Source organism: Rhynchophorus ferrugineus, unplaced genomic scaffold, assembly GCF_030347505.1.
Source record: "Rhynchophorus ferrugineus isolate W39M unplaced genomic scaffold, kcgeb_rfMv2 rfM1, whole genome shotgun sequence".
NCBI classification, from domain to species: Eukaryota; Metazoa; Arthropoda; class Insecta; order Coleoptera; family Curculionidae; genus Rhynchophorus; species Rhynchophorus ferrugineus.
Window position 1 is genome coordinate 32,773,596 of NW_027472580.1, and position 18,633 is coordinate 32,792,228.

At 30.8% G+C, this 18,633-nt stretch overlaps 2 protein-coding genes across 4 annotated transcripts in view; one reads left to right on the top strand and one right to left on the bottom strand.

Moving 5' to 3' along the window:
- Sol1 (CUB domain-containing protein Sol1) overlaps nt 1–18,633 on the top strand; it is a 1,033,997-nt gene that overhangs the window by 165,967 nt on the left and 849,397 nt on the right. The gene's annotated exons all lie outside the window — the stretch shown is intronic.
- LOC143193717 (uncharacterized) overlaps nt 1–18,633 on the bottom strand; it is a 35,819-nt gene that overhangs the window by 15,183 nt on the left and 2,003 nt on the right. For 2 of the 3 annotated variants that reach the window (XR_013005081.1, XM_076400042.1), the window contains exon 1: nt 7,230–7,353. The exons of the other annotated variant lie outside the window; for it this stretch is intronic. The gene's annotated coding sequence lies outside the window, so the exon portion shown is untranslated. Of the gene's footprint in view, nt 1–7,229; nt 7,354–18,633 lie in introns of those variants that run through there. 3 annotated transcript variants of the gene reach the window in all.

Here is an 18,633-nt window from a genome sequence, read left to right on the forward strand (position 1 = left end):
GACTTTACATCTTTACAATATACCTTCTTAAATTTGGTATGGAAACATATCCTGGTTATGGTGTATTTGCTAGTCTTAGCCCCAACTGACTAGCATTAGTATTGGTCAATGTAGAATGCTAGCTATATTAAGTCAATAAAGCTGTATTACGTAAGATACGACTCAACATCATAAAACAATGACCACTATTTATATGAAATAAGTTTGCTGAAAGATATGTAAAAATGAAGCGCCTACTTTACAGGGAAATAAGTTTATATCAGGTATACTACACATTGACAATGTAATTAGCATAAAAGTGTTTAAAGTAATTATTGGAAGATTCATGTTTCCTGATGATTTTCAGTTAACAATATGATTATGCGCATTTTCCTGTAGAATAAACAGAACAGATTAAGTTTTTATATAATACTAGAATTTTAAAAATTCAGTCATAAATATTATTATTTCGCGTACAACTGCTAGATGTTTTATCAATGAGCTGTAACAATAATGTAGAAATATTTTGACTAGCTTTAAAAGATATAATGTTACAAAACAAAACGAGACATAATAAATCAATTAAAATTCAACCAATTTCTACTATCGTGACTCATATCGTCTAATACATTTGTACAAGAAAGGCAGATTAATTATAACACATTTTATCTGATTTATAAAATAGGATAGCTTTTTATTTATAATCAATTATAATTTATCACAATAATAATCTCTTTCGACTTAGTTCTTAGAAGAAAAAGCAATACTTTCGAGTTGAATTGCCTTTTGACGATTTAAGAATTCCATTTAACAATTAAGAATTTTAAGGCTTTTATGCAGCATAAACAAAATTGATTATTTACAAAAAATTTTAATGGAATGTGTTCATAATTTGTCAAAGTATTTATTGAAATTATAAATATTACTAAAAAGTATTATGTGAAAATGACGATAGCAGTTACAGTGATCAGAAAAATATAAAACAAATTATTTTTATTGGCATGGAATTAAAACTGAATGCTTTCTAAACAAACGAACATTAATATTTATTGCCTTTATAATTAAATTCAAAGGCGATGTTACATCATTGAAAAACGATATACTACAGCTGTACTATGTTGACTAATGATGATTATCATTTTTTCTTAATACACAATAATTTTTTTTTAATAATTAATTTACATTTTTTGTACATTTTACAAATTATTACTTAATGCGCGTTTGATAAATTTACAACCACTGCTCTACCCGATATATATTTGAAACTCAGCACAGTTTTCACACAAAATTTAACTAAACTAGCTCAAATAGTTTAAGTCTCTTCAATCTCTGAGAACTTACACTCTTGGCGAGCAACTGTAGTACGCGACCTTTTTATGTTCATTCAAACACACTTAGAGATTTTTCGCAAACCGTTTAATTTTTGGCTGACCCTTAGAAATGTAGGATTTTAACTGGCTCATGGAACAACTTCTTGAACTCTTTTGATTTGATTGATATTGATCGATACGATTTTGAGTGCTATTCCAGGTTTTGGGATCATAATCTTTTCAGCAATCAAAGCAATCATCACATCAACAACACAGTGATGTTACAATCGCAGTTTAAAATTGATTAAATTAAAAGTCGCCGGCCTACTATAGTAAAACACATTCTTTAGCAAAATTAGTTTTTTTTATTCAACATAATTCCCTTCAAGGGTGATATACTGATTATGACAACCTAAATTTCGATGCCATTTTTATAGCACGATTTGTCCTTTGCTTCAAAATAGGCCTCAGTTTCGCAGATTACCTCTTCATTCGATGAAAATATCTTCCCAGCGAGCATTCTTTTGAGATATGAGAACAGGAAATAGTCGCTGGGGTCAGAACTGGAGAATACGGTAGATGGATGGATTTTGCCATCGTTTTCACTGACTTGTGACACAGTGCATTGTCTTGGTGAAGCAGCACTTCAGTTCGGCGATTTTGTCCTTCAAACGGTCCACAAACACTATGTAATAGTCGCTGTTGATGGTCCTTCCTTTTTCAAGGTAGTCAATGAAAATTATTCCATGCGCATCCGTAAATACAGATGCCAAAATCTGTTGCCGACTGTTGCGTTTTCCCACGCTTTGGAGCGGGTTCACTGTGTGCATTCCACTCGGATGGCTGTTGATTGAACTTCGGAATGAAATGATGGAGCCATGTTTCGTCCATTGTCACATATCGATGCAAAATCTCGGGTTTATTACACATGATCATCATCAAACACTGCTCCGAATCATCAACCCGTCGTTGTTTTTGGTCAAAAGTAAGCTCGCGCCGCTCCCACTTTGCATTGAGCTTTGTCATGCTCAAATATTCGTGAATGATATGATGTACGCGTTTAGTTGATATCTTTAGAGTGTCCGCTTTTTCATTCAATTTCAATTTACGGTCATTAAAAATCATTTTGGGGATTTTTTAAATGTTTTCGTCGGTAACAACCTCTTTTGGGCGTCCACTGCGTTTACCGTCTTCGGTGCTCCTTTCACCACGTCTAAACTTAGCATACCAATCCTTGATGGCTGATTTTCCTGGGGCAGTATCCGGAAACTCGGCATCAAGCCAAGTTTTTGCTTCAACTGTATTTTTTCCCTTCAAAAAGCAATATATTATCAACACACGAAATTCTTATATATCCATTTTTTTCACAATAACAAAAGTTGCTTCACTCAAAATGCTATAATTCACAAACTAATAATCTGACAGCTGTCAAATTTATATACGCATCTTTTGAGGGCTAACTAAAAAAACATATGGATTTAATTCTAGTAGTGCCATCTATGTGTCAGACCGGGGACTTTTCAATTAACCTGTTATGTTAATATTTATTCATATACAAAAAACTAAAATATTGCCATGAAGTAGAAGAAAAACATTAGTTTTTAGAAAAATAGTGGAATACTAATACGTCAGTCCTTTGAAACATAATACTTTACAGATATGAGATACAACTTTAGGGTAAATTATATGACTCTTTGAATGGACGTAAAAGGAAATGAAACAATGGTGTTTACAGTGTGTGGCCGTTATTTATTGGCTATATAAAAAAATGTGAAAAATATAATTAGATAAAAGGGATGGCAGCGTTGTTACCTGGAGACGAGACTTGGGCAGTCGATGGTGGCACGCCTAAACCAAACGATGGTCGAGTATTGAATGAATGGAAATACCCTTCAATAACCTCCCAGATAAACTTCTCGGGGTTGCCAGCTATTCGTTAATGGGTTCTAGTTGGCGCTGCTGGCACCCCGCCCGTGTTCAATACCTGGGATTATATTTCTGGGTATTTTGTAGACCGTTATTCCACGATGTAAAATTCGACATGCCTCAAGGTCGCTACACAACTAATAGCGATACTACAAATAGTTTTAAACCATTTTATTAAATTGCTCTTTACAATTTATTATAAATATGAATACTGTTTTATAAACAATTAAACACTATATTAAATCTAACATAAGTACAGATACATCCCAGTAGTTATTATTTCGATATCCAAGTCACTGCCATTATATTTATACCTATTCTTACCAAATACAGCTGTTATTTGTATTTTATTCGAACCAATTCTTTTAAAATTGTTTGCCTCGTGAACAAATCGTTTTCAATTTTCCACAAATATGTCACGGTGTTATTTCTAGTGCCGAAGTTGTGTTTCCTTTTGCTTATTTGTTCCTATAAAATATCGGAGAAATGTGTTCATAGACACGAAAGAAATCCTGTCGCAGTCTCGACATGACAGTAATTTTTTATGAGGCTTATTATAAAAAAGGGTATATGTTTGAAAATATTTCTATTAATGTTAAAATTCAAGACAATTTACTGGATTTATCTCGGAATTGTCTAATTGTGTCTTCAGAAAAGTCGAAAATTTTTATTAATATTAATTGTACAACATGAATAACTATGAAGTTTAACAGTAAACAAATAAATGATTGTCGCTATTATATTCTAGCAGGTTTTAATATGTTTGATCCAGCCGGTTCCAGAATTTATATGTTATATGTTATATAAATTATTCATAATATATGCAGTAGGTAAACTGGTTAGGAATTTTATCCTAATTAATAAATTGAGGGAGTAAATTTAAGCCCAATTCACCAGTTATATAAAGCTTAACTATGGCAATTCATAAATAATAAATAGTTCTATATAATAACTAATATTCCAAACAGCACTATTATTATCTTCCATTAATTAAAAAGCAGGTGATATGTATAGATGTCAGAAAGTCAGTAGTGCAAATATACTATAAAGATGCCATAAACATTCAACACGAATAGCGGAAAAAAATTAATTAATATTAGGAGAAAATTTAGGATATTTCAAGGGATTGAATGATTTCTTACTATTATCTTACAAATTTATAATTCTTAGTATAATTATAATTTTGTTATCAATATTTAATACCTTGTGCTATTCTATCAAGTACTATATAACTAATATTGAAAATTATTACTAAAACATTTCTTTACCATCATATTTTTTAAAAAATTTTGATCTTTGATCAGTGTTAAATTATATCGCAAAACACAGACCTTTCAATAAAAAAAAACTTTATATTATGACTCAGTTCTTGTCGTGAAAGGTATCCTTCTCATATATCCAACTTCTCCCATAAACAGTAATATATATATACATATAGTTATCTGATTTATGACTGGACAGGTTTTTATTCATAATAAATCAATTATACATATAGGATCAGTTGGAAGTCGTTTTACTAAAACTTTTAATATTGACTAATTTTTTAATTAGTCTTTAACCATATTTAGTTTTCAGGACTGTTTAACATAGAGACATGATCAGATTTTATTACGTTTTGTTAAGCATATTGCAGATATAATGTAGTAAAAATAAAATAAAATCTTAAACAAAGTTAACTTTATTAATTTAATTCTCGATTTTTTATCATAATACAGATTGATTATTTTTCATAAAAATAATTTGTAATTTGATATGTAATTATACATAAATATGAAAGCAGATTCATATACTGAAATATATTATAAAATATTAAAACAGATTACGTTAAAATATAAATTGAAAAATTTTGATGATTTCTTTTCGCAACAATGATTTTCTGTATCCCTTCTAAATTTATATTAAATGACTAAAACTGACAGCTTTCTTAGCACTCATAATTTTTTAAATATTTTTATTTTAATAAAAGCTATTTCTATATATTTATATATAAATATATTTTAAGTATATTATACAACATTTTCCTTGTCGGATTTTTCACTCTTGCCTAGAACATCGACAAATTTTAAACAAACTCAAACATACATTTACGACCATGACTAAAACTGACAGCTTTCTTAGCACTCATAATTTTTTAAATATTTTTATTTTAATAAAAGCTATTTTTATATATATATACATATATATAAATATATTTTAAGTATATTATACAACATTTTCCTTGTCGGATTTTTCACTCTTGCCTAGAACATCGACAAATTTTAAACAAACTCAAACATACATTTACGACCATGACTAAAACTGACAGCTTTCTTAGCACTCATAATTTTTTAAATATTTTTATTTTAATAAAAGCTATTTCTATATATTTATATATAAATATATTTTAAGTATATTATACAACATTTTCCTTGTCGGATTTTTCACTCTTGCCTAGAACATCGACAAATTTTAAACAAACTCAAATATACATTTACGACCATGACTAAAACTGACAGCTTTCTTAGCACTCATAATTTTTTAAATATTTTTATTTTAATAAAAGCTATTTCTATATATTTATATATAAATATATTTTAAGTATATTATACAACATTTTCCTTGTCGGATTTTTCACTCTTGCCTAGAACATCGACAAATTTTAAACAAACTCAAACATACATTTACGACCATGCCCCAGCAGGATTCGAACCCGCGGCTATCGCAACATTAGGACCGTCCCACCGCCTTTACCACTGCGCCGGCAATAAAAGCTTTTAAGCAAAACAGATATGTGGTAGTGATTTTTACTATTATAGTATATATTCTGTTATTAACCATTAAAACCAACACAGGTTACAAAACACCCAACTTGGAAACCTAATAACAAATTATTGCTCATAAATTTTACACGTTAGGAATTACATACTACAGATAAGCGACATGCTCTGTTAAGTCTTAACGTAAAAGAACACACCATAAATATGCATATTCGTTATATAAAATATACAAGGAGCAGTTGAAATATTACGTAAAGATAATTTGGTAAAAACTGTATTTGTCAATAGTGTATATAGTCATCATAGTTTCAACAGGTGTATCGAAAAATATAGTTCAATTGGTACGTGTATAAAATAGTAAAACTGCTAAAGTATGTTCTAGATTTCAAATATATTATACTTTATTTCTTGCTACTTTTTCATTTCTATAAAGCGAAATATTTTTAAGTAATACCCTAAAGTAGTTCAAATAGTAATAAAATAATAAAAAAAGAGATTCTTGAAAATATTTTTATTCCAATGTTTATAAATATTATTTCAAATTACATATAATAATAATGCATTAAAAACGTAATGTAAATAATAAAAAATATTATATTGAAACATTATTTTATATATAAACACATTAGAATTTTATGACAATAATATATAGATAAAATATATATAAAGGATTGACAGAAGAGCGTAAATAAGATGGTTTATTACACTCAGTAATCGAAGATGTAATAGTGTCAACTATTGATTTGAAAAAATAATACATTAATAATATTATCACCGTTTTATTTCTAGACAAAGCCTAAAGGTGAAGATTTTTTAAAAAGTGGTTGTTTGGTGTTGGATTTGAAATGGCTATATTATACAAATTAAAATTAAGATCAAGTAGCAATGGGGTAAAGGGAAGAACGATTCATTGCCATGAAAACCCTATTCTGGTTCATCAGATCTAATTCAATTTAACTATGTTTCTGATCTCGTTCCAATAAAATGGTATAATATGCCAAAACTAGTAAATAACATACATCCAAATATCCAACAAGCTGTCCATGAAATAAAGCAATTTATGTTAAATACTTGATTTACTTCGGTTAAAAAAATAAGAATTATTTTTAATTTTAAAGATTATATTTAACTTGTTCAAATAATAAATTGTAGATAAAACATTTTTTCCATTTACTCTTCCATAATTAAATCTTCATAATTTATTCAAATTAATGGCACAGAAACCGTAGGCTTCTCTAATTACGTATGTTTCACTCACCAATTTTAAGCGTAATCCACACAAACACTAGCTAACGACGATCTGGTGTTTCACGTTTCGCACAACACTTCGCACTTCCTTATTGTCATTCACAACTGAAAACGGTTACCAGTCGACATTGCGTTTTATATGCAAGAAGAATGCGAGTATAACCTGAAGGAGTTTTAGTCGAGGCGAATGGCGTCTGAATTAGCCGAGATCACGAGGATATTGACGCAATAGGGGTCAGCAGGAAGATTTCTTTTTTTAAGGATAACCGATATTTGGTGCGATATATTAAATGTGATAAGACGATGATAATTTTTTATTAATCCTTGACATTAAGGCATACATAACAAGTTCTATAATGTATAGAGTAGCAAATAATTTTTTTAAATTAACGTTTAATTATTAAAATAATACTTAATGTTTATTAGAACTCAAGCTATGTTTAATATAGGCCTTAATTAGAATTTCTATCCTCGGCATAAATGACCATTTTAGAAATCATTTGACCTTATCCAGCCTAGCTGGTGGTTTAACTGGAATGGTTCCTGTCGAAATTTATATTCTTGTCTCTAGATTATGGCATAAATTTAAAAATTCATAACCTGAACGGACATTTAATCCGTTACTATACCATTAGCAAGAGTTTTATGGTTTTGTTTTCTTTTTTATCAAAATAATTTTCTACGTTAGTATCCACATAATTTTTCTTCATTAATTAATAACAATATTATATCAATTTTCGTACTTATTCTGAATTTTGATACAGAGTGCCAGCCATGCTTCTAGCTGAACAAATGGTAACCAGAAAGCACTGTGTAGGGTAAGTACGCTTGGAGCGGAAAAACTTCTATTCAAAATGCAATATCCTTCACAACTCTCGCAACATGTAACCGAGCGTTATCATGGAAGAGAACTACTTTGTGTACGTAACTCGCCATTGCCGATGATATAATATTTAATTATATTTCGTTCATTTTGTTTAATTGGCATGAGTAGATATCTACAATAACAGCTTCAATCGGTTTTAAGAGCTCGTGACATACTACAACTTCCTACTACTACATGGACAGTGAGACATTAAGCTGTAGATATTTATCTTCGGCATCGAGATGAATGGCCTTTTGAGCTTGCGATTGTCGCCCTCTTTCTATCACGAGCTTCAGTACGCTTTTTTTAGCTACAGAAAGCTTTTTTTTGTTTGTCTGACAAACAGCGAAACTGTGAAATACTACAATGGAACTAATTCGTGTGATATACGTATAAATGGGTTTGTGGGGAGGTTTTGTCCAATGGGTCCTGCAGTTCACTGCCCACGAACTTTTTTGGTGTTCCAATCTCTTCGTTGTCATTGATATCAAAGTTGTTAATTTTAAATCGTCGATTTTAAAAACCGACAATTGTGATATGACGAAGAAGTATCACCAGAAGCTTCTAAAAGTGTTTTATGAACCTCATCATCAAAATGTCTTCAAATTAAATAATATAACAAAATCCTATGTGAAAACATATATCCGGTCTGTATATACTGAATAATGCAAGCATTCTAAATAGAAAATAATTTTTTACATAGAAAATTAGACCAGCTATTATCGTATAGACAAAGATTCATTTTCCTATATGCCAAGTAATATCAAGTCCATATATACTTTTTATAAAAACACAATATCTGTAGTGTATTTGCACGTAGTCAAATATAAATATAATTTATTTATGTACACCTTCAAAATTCAAAATTTTCCACGAATGACTGATGTAGTCGAAAAGGAATGCAAAATTTGATTTTTATATTTTGAAAATTATTTATTCATATGGTAGACACAGGCTTCTAATCTTATTTTATTCTTATTTTGATATTTTAATAATAAAAAATATTTAGTTATAACGCCTTAACTATTTATGGTCTTGAAAACATATATTGATGTACTAGACTATCTTCTACTTCAATTATCTACTTCATTCTTCTACTTCTATTTCAATTTATCTAACTGCGGTTAAAATTTCACGTCCGAAAAAACAAAATAGGTTATGTAGTGAGTAGTGTGTCTAGTGTTCTATACCACATAGTAAGAATAATTTTATAATATAATTCTTAATACATTAATCATCAAACAATAAATATCTTAGGATGCAATGGTTTCTCTATAATTATAGTCTATTCAATAAAACTGCCAATGTACGTCATCATTTACGACGTCATCAAGTTGAAATGTTGCCGCATTAAATGTTTTCATTAATGGTTTGAAAAAGTTTGCACACATACCGAGCAGTACCCGTAAAAATGGAATTGTATAGACTGATTCAGTTACATGTACCGACGCATCAGATAGCATTGTATCTTTTTTTAAGTATGGTAAAATGAGAAGAAAAAATCCGCTCCGAGTCTTAAGCAAATTTTACATTTCTAGAGACTGCATTTTATAGTATATTTGACATCGTCTATGACATTCATTGGTTATTTTATTAGGTCACTGTGTTGACATATATCGCTATTTTTTGGTTTGGTCTCGAATTATGTGGCGAGATCAATGGAAGGAATTGAAGAAGGACGCATCAATCAGCTCTTAAAACATATGGATCGAGATCATAGAGAGCCCACAAATATTTTATATTGATGCTTTAATAATACTTTTGTAACTATTTATGAAATTTTATAATCCTGAATTATCATAGCAAACATTCCCATTAGTATTATAATTTGCATTGACTAATCTGTATAAAATGACACTTATTAATTGTATGAGTACATTTTTATAAAAAAGCTATTTGCATATTAATTGTCTGAAACCATTCTCCTTTTTTTCTATGTAACTTAATTTAACAGCAATAATTTGCATTATGTCGAAAGAGGTGAATATTGCATGAAGGTAAATTATTAGTTTCAAGTGCATGTTCGATCGAATGATGGTCGTTATTCTAATAATAGAGTAGCTAGCGTATTTATATTTACCGAAGGAATCACGTGTTATATATATTTAGATTTGTGTAATGTAATAGAAGTGAACTGTTCAAGGGTCGTTATAGTTTTATCACGTTTTTCATGATATTTACAAAATATGTAGTCTTGTTCATATTGTGTATACTGCTTAATATTATCATTCTTAAACCTTTTTCAACCTGAGTAAAAATATAAATTTGTTTTGATTATGGATGAAATATTTAACAGAGAATTATTTTGATGTCGAGCTATAATTCAGGTTGTTTTCGTAAGAACAATAGGTTCATCCATATTACGCATAACACCCACATGCTTCAACTATTAAGTGTTTATGTAATGAAATTAATGTTATAATTTCAAAGAAACCTCGAAGGAATAAAAACAGAATAAAACAAATTAAATAGTTTAACATTTGAGTGTTCATTTCGATGTTCGTATATTTTTCACATATTACATCTAACAACAAAAGATGTTAATGAGCATTAATATTTTTTTACAGTAACTAAGACAAAATAACAAAATGGAGTTAAATCATTATAACCGTGAAAACTCTGATATGGTCTTGTGAAGTTTTTGTGAAGATGATAGAAACATTTTATTATATATAGCGTACATTATATATTATGTATAATGTAACATATTTTCAATAAAAATAGGGGCTATTTCAAATTAAAACAAAGCGTTAAAACAACGAATGCCAGTTTTTAACCCGTAATTATAATATTTTGAAGAATTTTGCAGACGTTTGAGAAACGGACAACTTTTGCAGGCTCCTTCGGTTACTTAATTTCTCTAGCACCGTATCTCTTTTTAAATAGAATAGAATGAGAAGGAAAATAGTGTCCAACTGTAAAACAAATTAACAACTTTTGACATAAAGATATTGGTCACGTGTGTCATTACTGTTTTGAATTGACTATACTAGCATTTCTCTACGTTCAATAAGTTTTCCATTTAGTCCCATTGAGTTATTCACTGCATATAGACGTTCGCCATTGAACGGTTTCTACAAGCCTTACATCTGCTGTTTGCTTTGAACAAATCTGCTACCTAAGAACATCAAAAACTGATCGAACCTATTAGTGATGCTGTTCCGTCAAATCCTACTTGTCGGTTTTGGTTTCAAATATTTAAAAATTGCGATTTTGATAACAATGACTAAAAAAAGATAAAATCCAGCTCAAACTCTCAAATAATTTTCAGACAGTTTCACTAACTGATAAACTGTTTCAAAACGTCTACATGTGATGAAAATAATCCAAAAAGGGGAACATTGGCTACCACCCGTTAATTTAGTGGAGCCTTCCTCATTGATACCTGATAGGAATACTCATTGTCTTAAAATTTTGCTGTGCATATGATACGACAAGCATATTACGAGCTGCTAAAACAGCAAACAAATTGAGAACAAGCTAAAATAAGTCAAATTATATACATAAATGATTAATATACATATACGGTATCATTTTTGTTAATAATTGCTTTCTTAAAATGTGAGAAAATGATCAGAATATATATTTTTTTTTTTTTTTATTATTACTCTTCGTGAGTCCACAATCTGCCCTATTGGCAATAAGTATTTCTTCTGTTTATATTATATATACATGGCATGTAGAAAATCACTTCATTAAGCAATCTTCTGTATAAAATATTATCTTAATTAATTAGTCTTATTCTAAGGCTTATTCTAAACTCTACATATGTCCAGTAATCAGATCAGATGGTGTTAAACGTTTTAGTCTACGCACTTCACTATCACGTCGCATATTTAGCTGATTAGCGAGTACATTGGGATGCACTGACACTCTTTCGAAGTACTTCACACAAACACGTTGGATTACACTCGTTATAGGTTCTAGAGGAATATCGCGTTGTATCACTTTATTTGAAATATAGTACGGAGCATCAACAATGGCACGCAACACCTTATTTTGGAACCGTTGAATGATGGATATATTGGATTTGCTAGCGGTACCCCATAGTTGAATTCCATATGTCCAAATGGGCTTGAGTATAGACTCATACAGCAATACCTTGTTATCTAATGATAACTTGGATTTGCGCCCAATGAGCCAATACATTTGATATAATTTTAGTCCTAGTTGTTTCCGTTTAGAGAGTATGTGCTTCTTCCAGGTTAGGCGTCGATCTAAATGCATACCAAGATATTTAACATGGTCTGCTTGGGGGAGTTGGCGATGATTGATATTTACTGGTGGACATGTTCTTCTACGCAGGGTAAACGTTATATGCGTGGATTTTGATTCATTGGCTTTAATGCGCCATGTCTTCAACCATAACTGTATTTGCTCCAGGTGGGTTTGTAGGTTTATTGATGCTGTGACTGGATCTTCATGGGATGCTAAGATTGCTGTATCGTCTGCATATGTTGCCACAGTAGTTATTTTTGTGGTGGGCAGATCAGCCGTATACAGAAGATACAGTACTGGACCCAGTACACTACCTTGCGGAACTCCTGAATATATGGGATTTAATTCGGTATGTTCATCGCCTTGATTTACAATAAAATGTCTGTCAGTGAGATACGATTTTAGTAGCTGATAGTCCGGATGAGGGAGAAGTTTCTTTAGTTTAACCTGCAAGCCCGTATGCCATACTTTGTCAAAAGCCTGAGATATGTCTAGGAAAGCAGCCGAACAATATCTTTTGGCATTTAGGTCAGCGTTTATTTGGTTTACAAGTCTATGCACTTGTTCTATAGTCCCATGCTTATTGCGAAAGCCAAACTGATGTTCTGGAATAATTTTTCTTTTTTCTATTATATAGTTTAGTTTTTTTATGTATAACTTCTCGAAAACTTTCGAGATTATTGGTAATAAACTTATAGGTCGGTAGGAGGTCACATCTTCTGGTATTTTTCCTGGTTTAAGTATCATTAATATTTTAGCTACTTTCCAGATACTAGGGAAGTAATTAATTCGTAGCATAGCATTAAATATATATGTTAATAGTTTTATAGCCTTTTCTGATAGTTCTTTTAAAATTTTGCCAGTAATTAAGTCATAACCAGGAGCTTTTTTAATATTAATCTCTCTCATTATTGTATGTTTAACTTTTTTGACCGTTAATTTCTCGTGCGGTAAATCCATTTGAAATGGCGAATCTAGAAAGCTAGTAATTTTATTTTCGTCATCTTTATGTAGCTGAGACTGGAAAGGTTTAAAAACATTTTTTAAGTGTTTTGAGAAAATGTCGGCCTTCTCTTTATTGCTTCTCGCCCAATTATTTTCGCTTGTTTTAATAGGTGGGTTATGCTGCTGGGATCTCCTAAGCTTTTTTGTTGCTTTCCACAACGAATAGTCTGTAGCCTCAGTTGATGTCAAGTTTTCTAGGTATTCTTGAATGCCTTGGTTCTGTTCGATTTGGATTAGATCTCTCAGCTCTTTTATGGCCCTATTAAATTTTCTTTTATTCTCTTCAGTCCTTTGCTGTTGCCAATTTCGTCGTAACTTTCTTTTTTCTGCTATCTTTTTCTGTATTGTACATGATATATGTGTATTTTTTCTTGGAAATGTTTCAATGTTGGGAGTCGCGGAATATGCTGCCTCCTGTATATTTTTTGTAAGATTTATTGCTGCTATTTCTATATCCATTTCAGTTTGTAACGGTAAGTTTAGAGAGATATTTTGGTCTAAGTTTTCTCTAAATGAGGGCCAGTTAGTTCTATTATTGCACAGAGAAGGGGATTTATCTTTGATGGTAATTTTTGAAGAAATTGTTACTATTATTGGTGAATGATCAGAAGACAGGTCGAAACATGATTCTGCCTGACACTTTTTTGGATCAATATTTTTTGTAATACAGAAATCTATTGTATCTGGTTTTTTATTTCTGTCTGAAGGCCAATATGTTGGTTCACCAGTAGAGATATGTTGTAAGTTATCTATCCTTATGGCTTTGAGCAGTTCTCTACCTTTTGAGGTTATTATTCTTGAACCCCACATTAAATGTTTTGCATTATAATCTCCTCCTGCTATAAATCTATTACCTAGCGTACGGAAGAATTCTTGAAATTGTTCTGCCTTGTTGTTATGTTTGGGTGGGCAATAAATCGCAGAAATTGTTAATGGTCCATGGGCTTCCTCTATGGTTATACTGGTGGCTTGCAGGTAGTCTTTGCGGAATTTTTCTTTTTCGAAATGCTTTATATCATCTCGAATTATTATGGCTGTACCTCCATGTGCTTTATCATCAGGGTGATTTGTATGATAAAGCTTATATTTAGGAACTTTCAAATAATTTTTGTCCGTAAAGTGTGTTTCGGAAACCATCATAACGTCAATATTTTGTTCAATTACGAACATTTTTAGTTCCCTGGCATGTTGTTGGAGCCCATTGGCATTCCAGACGGCGATTTTGTAGCTATTGGTTTCAGGCATTAGGCAAGTTTACTTACGACGGTTGTGAGTAGACCAAGCATCGTACTCATTTGATCCATTAGTTTGGCCATCATATTTTCTAATCTTGAGATGTTGCTAGTTTCAGTAGGTTGAGATATTGTCTCTCGTTTTTGTGCTGAACCATTTTCAACTATTTGGGCATAAGTTATGTCTGGTTGACTTGTTCTGGTGGGTAGTGGTAGATTGGTAGTAGTGGATTGTTTTTGTTGATGCCTTTTTTCCCTTAAGGCAGGATAGAGTTTCTGCTGTAGTTGCTTGTGAACTGCGCAACCCTTGTAGTTCGCTGGATGATTTCCGTTACAGTTGACACATTTCACTTTTTCATCGCGAACTTTACGAGTACAATCTCCTGTCTTATGTTCTCCTGCACATTTTACGCATCTAGCCATATATATTGAATTAACGACTTTTTCTCTGATTTGCTGAGTCTAACGGACCCTTCTCTTGGTTAAGCATCGTCGACCTTGCCTTGACTACGGTATCTGAGCCAAGGTCACGCTCCAAGACCGACAAAAGATCGCCGCCCGAAACCATCACGGATACGAAAAAGTTATTCGTCCAGATTCGCTTCCGTCAGTTGAAGTTCGCGTATATATTAATTATTCGCTCTTGTTTTCGCATTTCTGGCTTGTTATTCACCTCGATCGTCGAGATAATCTGTTTCTCCACTGTTAATTATGTTAATATGTTATAGTAAAATATGCGTGCGTAAATAGTTTCCGAAGTATGTAAAAATATTTTATGTCTTTATGCAAAAGGTTTATATATTTTATATACATATATTAAAAGACTTATATAAATATTAACGTTGAGGGATCTTGTTAAGTTAGACATTACTTTTCTCATTTTTCTGATATTATTTGATTTCTAATGATCATTGTTTTTAGTATTTGTACCGTAGACCATCGATTGTATAACTAATCCACGTAAGTTCTAAATTATTCACGGTATCGACGATGTAGATAGGATGTAGACAGGAGATATTTATTAACAACAACTAATTATTGACGGACGATTGAGTAAATCCATTCATCCAGTAAGGAATTGGATAAATGAACTGTGAGTTATGAGTAGTCAAGTTGTGTGGGTTGTTATGTAATACAAACATTGATTCCTTTTATTTAATGGGCAGGAAACTTTTTGCAGCAGAGAAATATTTACTTGTTTTTACTGACTGCGTATAGATTATAGAAAAAGCAAGCCACTATGAAAAAGGACATATGTTGAAGGCAATACTAATATAAAGTATAGATCTACGAAACTGTCCGGATATCTTAAACAAATTTGATTAAAAATGTATGTATTATGTTCCGAATACCCTCTTTCGAATACTTATTATTTATTGTATTATGAATATTTTTTTACCGTAGAGCTAGTAATCAGAATTGGCAATATCTACTATAGCTTTCCTTGGCGTTCTTGTAACATTTGGCTGCACAAAGACATTATTGAAGAATCACTATATAGATTTTCTTATTAAATAACAACTGCCTCAATCTATGCTTCTCTCAAGTGAGTTCATTTTACTCCAGATGGTAGATCAAAATTTTTGAATATATTCATATGGTTTGAGTTTCTCAATTGATAAGTAGTTAATTGAGACTTTAAAGTTCGACATATTTTAATTATGCTCATCTGTTCTTCTCCTTATTACATTGAAATAATCGCTTCTGAGTTATTGAAAGTAATATTTTTACAATACTCCGTAAGTTTTCAACTGAACTAAATAATTTTCAGCAAAATATTTATTTTAATTCAACAGAAATAATAAAAAACTTAAATTGAGAACACTTTTTATAAATTTAACTATGGAAGGATTAAACACAGAGGGTCTGTGACAGAAGTAACAGATATATTTACTTCTTTGAAACTCATCATAAATATATTTTGTTGTCTAATATTAACTAGCGAAACCGAGTATTATTCAAAATTCTGAAACAGTTCAGCAAAAATAGTTACGAATGGAGTAAGGGATACTAAAGGATTACGCCCATTTTCTGACCTATCCTGAAAGGGAATATATTATGCATACCTAGCTGAGAGCGCTCACCCATGAATTATGAGTTTAGCTTTGTAATGTAGTGTTTTTCTCTGCTAACAACTAGCTGATTCTATAAACTCCGCTGATACTGCTTTAGATTAGAGAAAGATACTCATAATCATAAAATACTTATGTATTTTGAATCATAATTTTCATTCACTTAAGAAAGTGAGAAATACATAAAGTAGGAATTTTATCCTCAAGCAATCAAGATGGGATATAGCTTGATACAGCAAATAAGTGAGAACGACAAAATGGGTATCCCGTTTTAAATAGCGAGCTGAATAAATCAAATGAACCATGAGATAGTCACAGTTTACTAAAACTGGCCACAAAATTATGGTCTATCCAAAGTTATTTTGTACATACGTCATCAAGATGTTTAATATATTGCCTGTCGCAATTTTATAATGGTTTAAGAATCAGACAATATTTTCCTTTTCATTTTATTCTAGTTATAAGGGGAAACAATTCCGTCTGGTAAGTACGAACGTGTAACCGAACTAACCTGCCAACATCGTCCGGTTGTCAAACGAATACAATATTCTTCAAAACAATAGTAATAAGAGGTTATAAATCGGCAAACGTTATTTTAATGATTTGCTTGTTTTGATAAATTTCAAATCGCTGATTATTATTACTCTGATTGAAAATTTCGAAGCCAGACAGAACAGAATGTGTCTCTAATCAGTTATTTTGAGCAGGAAAGAGATAATTGAGGTGAAATTACCAGTAAAATTCGTTGGTGAGGTTAGCATATTTACCGTTAAATATTAATTTACTGCAATTTTTATTGAAAATATTTTAGCATGTTGCAGCTGCACTGAATATTAGTATGGACGCGGTCGCTGATATATCTCAAAAAATGAAAAATATAATCAATATCAGCTTGATTTTAGCTCTATCAGAGGGTAAATATATGAAATGTATGAAGGCAGTGAGTAGCTTTTCAACACAAACATAATTTAATATAATTATATCAAAGGAAACTGTTAGTTGGAAATGTATCGAAGAGGTCTAATGCATATAATAAAATGAATACGACAATATATTTAATATATGATAACTGTAGTATATATAACATTGCACAGAAGGAAATAAGAACTAAGCGTAAAAGGTAAATATGCCCTCTAATGAAATTAAAACATATTACTTGGATAGACAATTGTTAATTAGGTATAGCAGTCCTCCAGGAGAACTACATTAAAAACGCGCCTTGAACTCATAGGTGGTATGGAAAAGAGTTCACTGTAAACATAATCAAAGACAACCCTAACCTACAAACTATTATAACTGTTTACTTAATTGTAGTTTTAAGTCCTTCGATAATATATGCATTAGATTTACTATAATGCAAAAATAAATTATATTTGATAAATATGTTTGTTTAGTTATTTTATTTGGATTAGATTTTGTTGTATGTCAGAGCCAAACTGAGCTAAAATTCAGGATTGATACGGCAGCATTGCGACGTTTTGACGTTACATATATGGATGACGTACGTACAAAATTGCTTTGGATAGACTATAGATATATTTTATTAATAACAACACTACATATGCATTGAATCACACACTAAGTCACATTTTCACAAATAATATACGACTGTCATATCAATATAAACTGCAAAACTGTACTATAAAAACAAAATGTCGATAGTAAAACTTGTCGCTTGTTCCAACAATAAATACAAAACTTTACGAAGCGTTCTTTACAACCCTGTAACAATAAAGATTACCATAAAATGATTTAACTATTCATAATGGTATCAACCTCATAAACTTAACACTAAACTCGTCTTCAGCGCTACATATAAAATATATTAGCTATAAAGATATCCGTACTAAAACTATTACAGCACTGTTCAAGATATTGTTAGTAGCATTTTACTATTTAAATAAAAACATTTATAGATATACTAACGGAATTAAAAATGTGGCGCCATAATAAATATATACAGAAATAAAAAAATAATATATTCATTTACAAATAGTGCATATAAAAATTGAAGATACAGTC